We start from the raw sequence: 12351 nt of genomic DNA, 5'->3' as shown, positions 1-12351 counted from the left end.
TTGGAGAGAAATTACTGAAGTGCAGTATATGTGGCAAGAATTCTATTCAAAGATCAAAACTTGTGGATCTATAGATAATTCATAGTGCAGAGATGCTTTACAAATGAAAAGAGTGTGGCAAAACCTTTACCAGAGTTCAATCACTACTGGACATAAGGGAGTTTATACTGATAGGAAATCTACATGTATATGCCAGAGACTTTCCCCAGGCATCAGAACTCACGAGACATCAAAATATACAACTTTGAGAGGAACCACACAAATGTAATGTGTGTGGTAAGGCTTTTACCTGACCATCAAAATGGAAACCAGAGTATTCATACTGAAGAGCTACCTTACAAATGTAACAAATATAGTAAGACTTTTTAAAAAATCAAATGTTCGACCGGGCTTGGTATCTCACGCCTGTAATCCCAGCACTTTGGGAGGCCAAGGCAGGTGGATCATGAGGTCAGGAGATCAAGACCATCCTGGCTAACACCGTGAAACCCCGTCTCTATTAAAAATATGAAAAATTAGCTGGGCAAGGTGGTGGGCGCCTGTAGTCCCAGCTACTTGGGAGGCTGAGGCAGGAGAATGGCATGAATCCAGGAGGCGGAGCTTGCAGTGAGCCGAGATTGCACCTCCAGCCTGGGCGACAGAGTGAGACTCTGTCTCAAAAAAAAAAAAAGAAAAAAAAATCAAATGTTCATGCTTTTGGAGTGAGAGAATTTATATAGGAGAAAAATCCTATGAATGTGCTGAACATGAAAGGGACTTTAAGCAGTAGTGTGTTTTCAATCTTTACCAAATTCATACTGGAGATAAACCTTACAAATGTAATCAGTGTGGTAAAATTTAAAACCAGTTCTCACAACAGACTACACATCCTTGAAATCATGCTAGGGATAACCAAGCCTGCTTCTCCAAGATTGGCCTGGAATATTACATACTACACAACAACTACAAGACAAAATTTGTTAAAACTCAAGACAGTATGTATGTCAAAGGAGCCAGAACATATGTGGAAAAGGCCAATTCAGTTTATAAAATATTGTATTCAATTTGAGGTTTTTGTTTTGTTTTGAGAGAGTCTTTGGTCTTTCCTCCAGGCTAGTGTGCAGTGGCATTATCTCAGCTCACTGCAACCTCCACCTCCCAGGACTTTTCACATTCCCCTACCCCTGGTTTTTTTTAATGATGATTTTAACTCTCCCCTCTAATGCCTTTTTCTTCTTAAAAATTTTTTGGAGAAAGCATTTTAGAAGAAAAGGAGTCTCTGTTCTTAGGTTTCCTCTGATCCCTCATGGCTAGGACAGTTTATTCCTAGAAAGGGAGGTCCCACGTTATTAGGAAAGCTCACATTTTGCACGTTGTGAAGTCTCATGTCCTGCGGAGAGAAAATGGGGGGAGAAAATGGGGGGAGAAAGGGAGAGAAACAACAAACAGAAAAATAACAATTTCAGAAAATTGACATGGGCCATGTTACTCTGAAGTTCATACATCAGTATGAAGGTGCCTTAGGTATGTAAATAGGCTGTTATTATCTTCTTCTGACATTTAAGTTGTCTAGCTTCGGTTCTCAGGGCTTTAAGAAAGCACAGCTTAGTTTTTAGTGATTTCAAATTAGGAAAAATGGGGGAAGAAAGAGGGAAAAAATTAAAAACATTATTTTGGAGATATGTAGACTAGAAAAGTTAGAATTCAGTCCAAACTGTAGAAAATAATAAAAATTGAACAACGATAGGCAAGACTAGAGTCTAACAACAGATGTACTGTAGTTTTTGAAACATAATTTTTGTCACTCCAGTTTTCCATTTTTACTAAAGACCAATCATGGTATGACTGATTTGCTTTGTTATACTTGGCCTGTTTGTACGTATAAGTGCAGCAAGAATCATTATTTTTCACATAGGCTCTTTATATTGGCTTTGATGGAAGTTTGTTCCACAAAAGGAGTATCAGATAAGACTTTTTAAAAGCCCAGCCATTGCCGTGTACCGCCAAATACCTATGAGTTGGGTAAATTCCTCTCCTCTTGAGGTCCCAAGATAACTTGGAGTTCCTGGGCCTATCAGAAAGGGACATTCTTTACTTAACACAGGTCAGAAACCCTGTATAGGGATGCTGTAGGCAGGGTATGAGGCTAGTTTTCCAAGGGGCTTTAATTGGCTCTATAAGTCAAGTTTGATTCCTTAAAGGAAAGCACACCATTTCAGTCAAAGCCTTGGTAAAATAGCCATTTTCTCTGATGGTATTCTATTGCAAAAGAAAACTTTTTTTTTTTTTTTTTTGAGACAGAGTCTCGCTGTCGCCCAGGCTGGAGTGCAGTGGCACGATCTCAGCTCACTGCAGGCTCCGCCCCCCGGGGTTCACGCCATTCTCCTGCCTCAGCCTCCCGAGTAGCTGGGACTACAGGCGCCCGCCACCTCGCCTGGCTAATTTTTTGTATTTTTAGTAGAGACGGGGTTTCACTGTGTTAGCCAGGATGGTCTCAATCTCCTGACCTCGTGATCCGCCCGCCTCGGCCTCCCAAAGTGCTGGGATTACAGGCGTGAGCCACCACGCCCGGCCTTTTTTTTTTTCCAAGACACGGTTTCACTCTATTAACCAGGCTGGAGTGTAGTGATGTGATCTTGGCTCACTGCAACATCCACCTCCCAGGTTCAAGCAATTCTTGTGCCTCAGCCTCCCAAATAGCTGGGATTATACACATGTGCCACCACACCTTGCTGATTTTCATATTTTTTGTAGAGATGGGGATTTTCCATGTTGGCCAGGCTGGACTTGAACTCCTGGGCTCAAATGATCCGCCTGTGTCAACCTCCCAATGTGCTGGGATTACAGGCTTGAGCCACCATGACCAGCTAAAAAAAAATCTTATTGCACTTATGCAAATAACTATATTGCCATAAGTTATGAATACTCACAAATAGTTTCCAAATTCCAGATAATTCAAAAGCAGAGACAAATATGCACCAAAATCTGTTTACAGGAGTATACTTTCTTCAATTGTTAACAGCTGCCAACAGCTCATAAGAAAAGTTTTCTTGTCTCTGAAAAACAAAACAAAGGATCAGCAACAGTTTTTTTTTGTTTGTTTTTTCTGGGACGGAGTCTCGCTCTGTCGCTCAGACTGGAGTGCAGTGGCATTATCTCGGCTCACTGCAACCTCTGCCTCCTGGGATCAAGCAATTCTTCTGCCTCAGCCTCCTGAGTAGCTGAGATTACAGGCGTGCGCCACCTCCACGCCCAGCTAATTTTTGTATTTTTAGTAGAGACGAGGTTTCACCCTGTTGGTCAGGCTGGTCTCGAACTCCTGACCTCGTGATCCACCCACCTCGGCCTCCCAAAGTGCTGGGATTACAAGTGTGAGCCACCATGCCCAGCCTTTTTTTCTTTTATTTTTCTTTCTTTTCTTTTTTTTTTTTTTGAGATGGAGATTTGCTCTTGTGGCCCTGGCTGGAGTGCAGTGGCATGATTTTGGCTTACTGCAACCTCTGCCTCTTGGGTTCAAGCAATTCTCCTGCCTCATCCTCCCGAGTAGCTGGGTTACAGACACATGCCACCAAGCCCAGCTAATTTTTGTATTTCTAGTAGTAGAGATGGGGTTTCACCATGTTGGCCAGGCTGGTCTTGAACTCCTGACCTCAAGTGATCTGCTCACCTAAGCCTCCCAGAGTGTTGGGATTACAGGCATGAGCCACTGCACCCAGCCAAACCACCTTTTGAAGAGGATCAAAATAAGACAACAATTGTCTGTAAATGACAAAAAAGTCTTAGGACAGCCACTATTAAAGCACAATTGACTAGAACTTTTGGTTACTTCTGTGGCATATAATAATTTTACATAATAATTATTAACATACATGAAGTCATATCACAATTACAGGGATTTCTCATAATTTTGGAACACATACCAATAACATTTATACAAATACAGCCCAAAGAAAACCAAACACCATTTCCTATTTGACAATGCTTTCTGTACGATTTTTATACCAAATAAACTGAATATGCCTCTTTTGGACTTCAGGGAACTAATATGAAAAGATTAATGAGGACCCAATTTAAAGTTTGACAAAAAATATTTGACAAACTTTAAAGTGCTTGATATCACAAAATAGGATCAGAGGCCATTGTAAAATAAGTCCTTCATTTAACCAAAGTGATATCACAAAGATTTCAAAAAAAGGCACAAACCTATATTTTTTGAGAGAGGACACTTAATTTCTCAAACAATAAGCCCTAATAAAGAGAGCATGAGGCCAATTAAATTTGTTATTCAAAATTTTATAAACAATCTAAAATTTTAATAATCTTGCCCATAAGATAAGATTTCCATAAGCCTTTTTACAACCATTATAATCTTTATTATGGAGTGGGTCAATACTCCAGGAAAACCTTGTTAATCTGACACAGAGGCTCATATACTGGTCTTGCATCAGTGTGCCTTTGACATCAATGGTTAATTTATAGAGAAACTGAACTTATTTTGTCTCGCCAGGTAAGCTCTTACAATTTCATGTGCCCATCTCTTGTGTAATAGCCCCTGGACCTTGAGGAGTTGAATAGTTTTACTTTCTTGTCCTGTGTCTCAAGAATACAGTTTATTTTGATTGGCATCTTCTATTAGGTCTGAAAATGAGGCTTTAACTGCTGTCAGTGTTTAAGACTTAGCAGGACTTGGTGTCCTTTTTAGACCCAGACGTCAAAGCTCTGTAACTTAGTGACACAAGGACTTTAAAAGCACATACAGGCCAGGCATGGTGGCTCACACCTGTAATCCTAGCACTTTGGCAGGCCAAGGTGGGCAGATCACTTGAAATGAGGAGTTTCACACCCGCCTGGCTAACATGGTGAAACCTCATCTTTACTAAAAAATACAAAAAAATTATCCAGGCATGGTGGTGTGTGCCTGTAATCCCAGCTACTCGGGAGGCTAAGGCACAAGAATCCCTTGAACCCGGAGACAAGGTTGCGGTGAGCCAAGATTATGCCACTGCACTCAAGCCTGGGTGACAAAGTGAGACTGTCTTTAAAAAAAAAAAAAAAAAAAAGCACATACAGAAAACTACATGGATGTAATAACCTTAATTAAAAATTTTTTTTAATCTCAGTTTTCTTCTAACCAAACCAAACTTAGTAATAATGACATAGGAATTATTTTGATAAAGTGTAAGATCTGTTTATTAGGCCAGTTATCTAAAGGCAAAAGAAAAGACCTTCTGCAGTGCAACTGCTGTTTCCTATGGGGAATGTTACATTGAAAGGAAACATTTCCTTTAGACCTCTCGGATAAACCATTTTGTTGTTGTTGGCATGAGGTCACAACAGTTAGAAACTAAAAGAAAAAAACTTACAGGAGCTGAAAATTAGTTGAAGGATAGAGCTATTATTTCAGGCCTTTTAAAAGAGGAGAGAAAGCTGAAAACAGCAAGACACAATAAAAGTTGAACTTTGTGTAAAAAAAATTATAGTGTCTTATAATTTATTAAGAGTAAAGCAATACCTTAGGAAAATTTTGTATTTTGATCCAATTATTTAGTCTATAAGTGATTTTTTTAAAGATCAAAACCCAGTCACTAGAAAGACCATTGTAATTTCCCTTTAATTTATATACAATTTGAAATATAAAAGGTTTTTTTTTTCATAAATCCTCTTATTAATGACTTACACAGACCACTCATGACATGCTTGGGCACCCACCTCTTCACCTTTCTTCTGCTCCTACCCATTCCACGCTTTATCCAAACTCCAATTCCCTCTGCAATTTTCCTGCCTCAATAGTATTTGGCAGGGATAAGTATGAAATTGCTTGATCAATAAATGCAAACAAAAATGTATGCTGGTAATTCTTAAGACATTTCTAATATTATTTTACCAATACTTTTTTTTTTTGAAAGAGTCTTGCCCTTTTGCCCAGGCTGGAGTGCAGTGTTGTGATCTCAGCTCACCGCAACCTCTGCCTCCTGGGTTCAAGAGATTCTCCCACCTCAGCCTCCCAAGTAGCTGGGGTTACAGGTGCCCAACACCATGCCTGGCTAGTTTTTGTAGTTTTAGTAGAGATGGGGTTTCACCATATTGACTAGGCTGGTCTCGAACTCCTGACCTCGGGTGATCCACCTGCCTCAGCCTCCCAAAGTGCTGGGATTACAGGCATGAGCCACCATGCCTGGCCTATTTTACCAATACTTTTAAAGCTAACTTGTTAAAGATTTTACTTAAGTCATGTGAACTTGAGAAACATTTTGGCTTATTATTTAATTTACAAGTACTCTTTCAGCCAATTTGGTATCTTGTGTCCAAAACACAACAAAATACATGTACAAACACATTAGCACACACATACATTCTCATATAACCAAAGATCATGTAGCTTTTACTTCAGAACTCTAGTCATGACATATTAGTAGAAACTCACTGGTTTTCAAAAAGAGTAACAAAAAGAAATGGCAAACAGTGGATTTTATCTCATTAGAAAATTAACAGTGGACTTCAAGCAGGCAGAAAAGAAAGCAGAGAGATAGAGAACTTGGGAACTTTATAGTTGCAGGCTGACCTTTGGGCTCTGAATTTTCCTTTATGTACTTGTGCACAAAAAGACCATATAAGTTCATGTCACACAAACACTTGCAAGAAGAGGTGCCATAAAACCAGAGGAGTGCCTGAAAGGGGCGTCATTCTTCCTGTTTTCTCCTTGTTCTTAGATTATTTGGTTCCCACTTTTTTTGTTCGTTTGTTTCCTTAAAAGGAGAAACTGAGATGGGGCCTAGGGTTTTGTGGAGTAGGTCAAAGTATGTGCTGCTTGCAAAGGAGACTCCACAGTGTGTTACCACTGAGTCACTGCTGCCCTTCTATGTGTCTCAGTTTCTCCTCCAGAGGTCTAAGCACCTCCAGGAGGGCTCAAAGCACAAGTTACCAGCACCCATATGCACCTCCTGGATTAGTCTTTTTTAAACTAATTTTGTGGGGGTTCTCTGTAGAACCACTACATGTCACGGTGGGTCAACCTCCCAGACACTCCCATGAGGCCCCCGGTCACCTAGGGGTGCCTATCAGCTGCGAGGAGCAAAATACTGTTTCTGTTCGAAGCTGAGGATACTCAGTCACTCATTTACCTATGAAAACGACAGTTTGGATCCTCATGTAAATGTGAACAGACAGGCCAAATTGAAATTGATTTTGAGAGAAAAAGCAGTAGAGGAGACCCCTTTAAAATGCATCTGTGTACTAGAAGAAGGATTCTTTTTTTTTTTTTTTTTTTTTGAGACAGAGACTCTCTCTGTTGCCCAGGCTGGAGTGCAGTGGTGCAATGTCAGCTCACTGCAACCTCTGCCTCCTGGGTTCAAGCAATTCTCTGTCTCAGCCTCCTGAGTAGCTGGGATTACAGGTGCCTGCCACCATGCCCGGCTACTTTTTGTATTTTTAATAGAGACAGGGTTTCACCATCTTGGCCAGGCTGGTCTCGAACTCTTGACCTTGTGATCCACCTGCCTCAGCCTCCCAATGTGCTGGGATTATGGGCTTGAGCCACCAGCCCGGCCACTAGTCTTTTTTAAACAGGTAGGTCTTGTGTGTACTGAGAGTAAGAACTCACTCATTATCATGGAGAGAGCACCAAGCCATTCAGAAGGGACCCAACCCCATTACCCAAGCACCTTTCACTCGGCCCACCTTCAACAATTTGGGTCATATTTCAACATGAGATTTGGAGGAAACACAAATCACTGTCCCTTACCACCAGATACCAGCAACACCACCAATTGTGACAATCAAAAATGTCTCCAGACATGTGCAAACGTTTCCTGGAGATGGGGGATCATTCTTGGAAATACCACCTGCCAGTATAGAGACCAAGAAAGCAGAAGGTGCTAGGGCCGGGCGTGGTGGCTCACGCCTGTAATCCCAGCACTTTGGGAGGCCGAGGCGGGTGGATCACGAGGTCAGGAGTTCAATACCAATCTGGCCAAGATGGTGAAACCCCGTCTCTACTAAAAATACAAAAAAATTAGCCAGGCGTGGTGGCAGGCACCTGCAATCCCAGCTATTCAGGAGGCTGAGGCAGAGAATTGCTTGAAACCAAGAGGTGGAGATTGCAGTGAGCTGAGATCACGCCACTGCACTCCAGCTTGGGTGACAGACTGAGACTCCGTCTCAAGACAAAACAAAACAAACAAAAAGAAAGCAGAAGGTGCTAATGTGCCATATGGCTTTCAACTGTACTTGACAATATTTTGTAAATTCTTCAAAAATGAGTTAGCTGATTTTCAAGAAATGTTTAAGTCTGCAGCAGTAGCTCCTCTGCAACTGATACAACTCATATTTGAGAAGTGGTTTGAGGGGCAACAGCAAGTTAAAATTATAGCAAAGTCCAAATCAAGGCCATAGCCCTAACGTTCTTTGAAATAACCTGCCAGTTGATTAAGGTAACTCTTGTGAAATTGTTTTTTGCAGATGGATGAAATGGCAAGTGTAGTAAATAGAAACTAGACTGTGGCCCAAGAAGTTCAAAATCACTGGAATAAAATTCTGAAACTAAGGAAGTGTTCCTAAATCTCGTGGGTATAGCTAAAGTCATGGGTTTAGCTTTGAAAATGTCCCTATTTTGAAATGGCATAAGAGAAAATGCTATCTTTTGTTTTACTTTTCATAATGTTATACTTTTGAGACTTCTATCAGTCCATAGTATTTTATGAAAACAAAATTAAATTTAGACTTATAATAGTCTTTGGGATGATACATTTAAGTGGGAAAGCAGTAGCTGGGGAAAGCTGCTTACTGCAGAAGGAGGGCATACTTTCTGATACTGCATGAGGGATGTCATCAGGTGAAGTTAAGAACAACAAAATATAGTGGACTGGAAACCTATTCTCAGGAGAACTGTAACCATGAAAAGTACTGTTGTTCATTCTTGACCTGCTGGAACCAGGCCCTAACTCATCTTCTCAGCAAAATTGCATATTTGCTATGGACCAGAAACTACTGGGTACCTTCTTTGTTTTTCTTTTCTGAATGTGAGGGTTAATTCAGGTTTCATTTTTTCTGTTCCATCATGAAATGTTGTGAGTGATGAGGACTCTATTGGGTTCTCAATGAACAGAAGTTTCATGAGACTGTCATGAGATCCTTGCTTGCAACTGAAAGTTATGTTTGGGCTTTTTTTTTTTTTTAATTTTAGAGGAGGTGAATATTTTGTGTGGGCAAAAGAGGAACAAATTATTTCTGATGGAAGCTGCACCATCACATATTGTAATATTTCAAGACAGGGTCTTTCTCAGTCACCCAGGCTGGAGTGCAGTGGTGCGATCTCAGCTCACTGCAACCTCCACCTCCTGGGCTCAGATGATCCTCCTCCCTCAGCCTCCCAAGTAGCTGGGATTACAGGTGCACACCAGCATACCTAGCTAATTTTTGAATTTTTCTGTAGAGATGGGGTTTCGCCATGTTGCCCAGACTGGGAGAAACATATTTTAAGGTATAATTAGCATGTTGTGTTGTTAAAATCTCAGTGATAAACTTGCACATTAGCAACAGAGCTCTTGTTTCCACATTATACAATTTCAGTTTATTTTCTTGTATCATTCCAATGCTTTCCCTGAACTTAAAATAAAAGGGATCCTCCGCATATTAGTGGAACATATTCTTTGCATCTGTTATTTCTCTATGCTTTTTTTGCCACACAAATCTGAGAATGTCACCTTGATTTCTGGATTCTTCAAGTTCTTCAATGGAAGAAATGTAAGTCCATAAGTTGGGTTAAATGGTTTCTAGTAGAGTGTATAATGATAAAAAATTATTTTTAAAATGTAGTTTTGGCTGGGCTCTGTGGCTCATGCCTGTATTCCTAGCACTTTGGGAGGTTGAGGTGGACAGATTGCCTGAGCCCAGAAGTTTGAGACCAGCCTAGGCAACATGATGAAACCCCATCTCTACTAAAAATACAAAAACTGAGGTGAGAGGATCACCTGAGCCTGGGGAGGTGGAGGCTGCATGAGCCATGATTGCACCACCATACTGCAGCCTGGGCAACAGAGCAAGACCCCACGTCAAAAAAAAATTATATTACAGTTGAAAAATCATAGAATACAATGTTTATTATGATAATTCAAATATGCATTGTTAGAGCCTTTGAAAAATGAAATCTTATTAAATTATTTAATATTTATTGTCTGATAAACATTAATTTTTATAGTGCAGGTGTAAAAATACTATAGACAATTTGAACAGTATTTCAGAAGCACTTTCAACAATTATATTGTGTAAAGTGTCCTATGTATGCATGAATAAAGGACACGTATGAAGTATTTAGCATGAGGAAAATTGAGTCTCAACCTAGGCCATCATGAGTTTCAGGAGTAAACATTCAGTATTTTTTTTTTTTGTATTTTTTAAAACCAGAACATTTATTGCATGACTAATCACTGACATTCTTAAGATGAACTGGATGCTGCGACAGCTGCCCTCTTGGGTTTAGGTGTTGTTTCTTCACAGAATCCGTGCCTGAATCTGTGGTATACAATTTTTAGGTGCCTCATTCCACCAGTTCCAGTGGTATTTTGTCTTTTAGCCTTGGCACTCCAGTTATACTTTCTCTTGCGCTTGGCAGGTAGCCACATTTGCCACAGGTCGACTTATGAAGGTGGTAGGCCTTCGAGCCACAGCGGCAGCACAACGTGTGCGTCTTACTGCGACGCTTTCCAAACAATGATGTTCCCCTCGTCATCTTGCTTCTGCGGCCAAGACCAGAGAGACTGGAAGAGAAGGCACTTCCGGTATATCACGCTCAGAAGCTCAACATTCAGTGTTGAATTAGAGTCTGAATTTCTTTTTTGAGGCAGTGTCTGGTTCCAGTCACCCAAGCAGTAGTGCAGTAACGCCATCTCGGCTCACTGCAGCCTCCACCTCCCAGGCTCAAGCAATTTCCAACCTCAGCCTTCCAGCTAGCTTGGACTACAGGTGCACACCATTACCCTTGGCTAATTTTTGCATTTTTTGTAGAGATGGAATTTTGTCATGTTGCCCAGGTTGCTCGTGAACTCCTGGGTTCAAGCAATCTGCCCACCTCAGCCTCTCTCAATGTGCTGGGATTACAGGCGTGAGCCACTGCACCCTGCCTTGTTCCTTTACTTGCTTAGTAAACTTGCTTTCACTTTACAATGTAAACTCACTCCTAATTCTTTCTTGCATGAGATCCAAGAACCCTCCCTTTTGGTTGTAACTGCCCAACAGGTTCTCCTTCCCCGCTGCCTAGACAGAGCTGATTCATCAAGACAGGGGAATTGCAATAGAGAGTTTAATTCACGTGGAGCTGGCTGTACAGGAACCTGAAATTTTTGTATTACTCAAATGAGTCTCCCTGAAAACTCGGGGATCAGGGTTTTTAAGGATAATTTGATAGGTAGGGGTGAGTGAGTCGGGAGTGCTGATTGGTTGGGTAGGAGACGAAATCATAGAGATTTGAAGCTGTCATTTTGCACTGAGTCAGTTCCTGGGTGGGGTCACAAGACCAGATGAGCCAGTTTATGGATCTGGGTTGGTGTCAGGTGATCCATCAAGTTCAGAGGCTGCAAAATATCTCAAGCACTGATCTTAGATTTTATAATAGTAATGTTATCCCCCAGGAACAATCTGGTAAGGGTGAGAATCTTGTAGCCTCCAGCTACATGACTCCTAAACCATCATCTCTCACCTTGTGTCTAATTTGTTAGTCTTACAAAGGCAATCTAGTCCCCAAGCAGGAAGGGGGTTTGTTTTGGGAAAGGGCTGTTAATGTATTTGTTTCAAACTATAAACTAAGTTCCTTCCAAAGTTAGTTCAGCCTATGCCCAGGAATGAACAAGAGCAGCTTGGAGGTTAAAAGCAAGATGGAGTTGACTAGGTCAGATCTCTTTCACTGTAATAATTTTCTCAGCTATAATTGTGCAATGGAAGTTTCAGGTTCTGGATCAGGACCCCTTTCTGGTAACACGAGGGTGGTTATGAATGCATCCAGACATCCAAAAAGTTATCTGAAAGCCAGAGATTTCCTTTCCCTATGGGTTCTTCCCTTGCATGTCAACCCAGGGATTCAATGGGGACCTAGAATTGTGCAGGGCAGTTAGGAAGAGAGAGACAAAAGAGAAGAAGAGGTGAAGTAGTTTTGAAGAAGAGAAAGAAGGTCCCATGCAGCCTCAGTTTTTTTTTCCAACAAACTTTTCATGCTGGGAAATAGGATCCTGGTTTATTTGTGGGAGGGATTTTATGGGAGGGTGAGAAAAAAATGCCCTTTGAGGGTAGAGTCTGTGCAGCCCTAATTGGGGAAAAGGAGTCAGCCTGAAAGGACCAGGAGAAAGCAAAGAGATAAAGCAAATAAGCTATAAATCTGTCTTT

At 41.0% G+C, this 12351-nt stretch overlaps 1 pseudogene; it reads right to left on the bottom strand.

The window, feature by feature from the left end:
* Nucleotides 1-10345: 10345 nt before the first annotated feature.
* On the bottom strand, nt 10346-10900 carry LOC100604343 (annotated as a pseudogene).
* Nucleotides 10901-12351: the final 1451 nt, after the last annotated feature.

This window comes from Nomascus leucogenys, chromosome 10 (genome assembly GCF_006542625.1).
Source record: "Nomascus leucogenys isolate Asia chromosome 10, Asia_NLE_v1, whole genome shotgun sequence".
In the NCBI taxonomy this organism is placed as follows: Eukaryota; Metazoa; Chordata; class Mammalia; order Primates; family Hylobatidae; genus Nomascus; species Nomascus leucogenys.
Note: the sequence above shows the minus strand (reverse complement) of the source record. Positions and strands in the feature narration are given on the sequence as shown.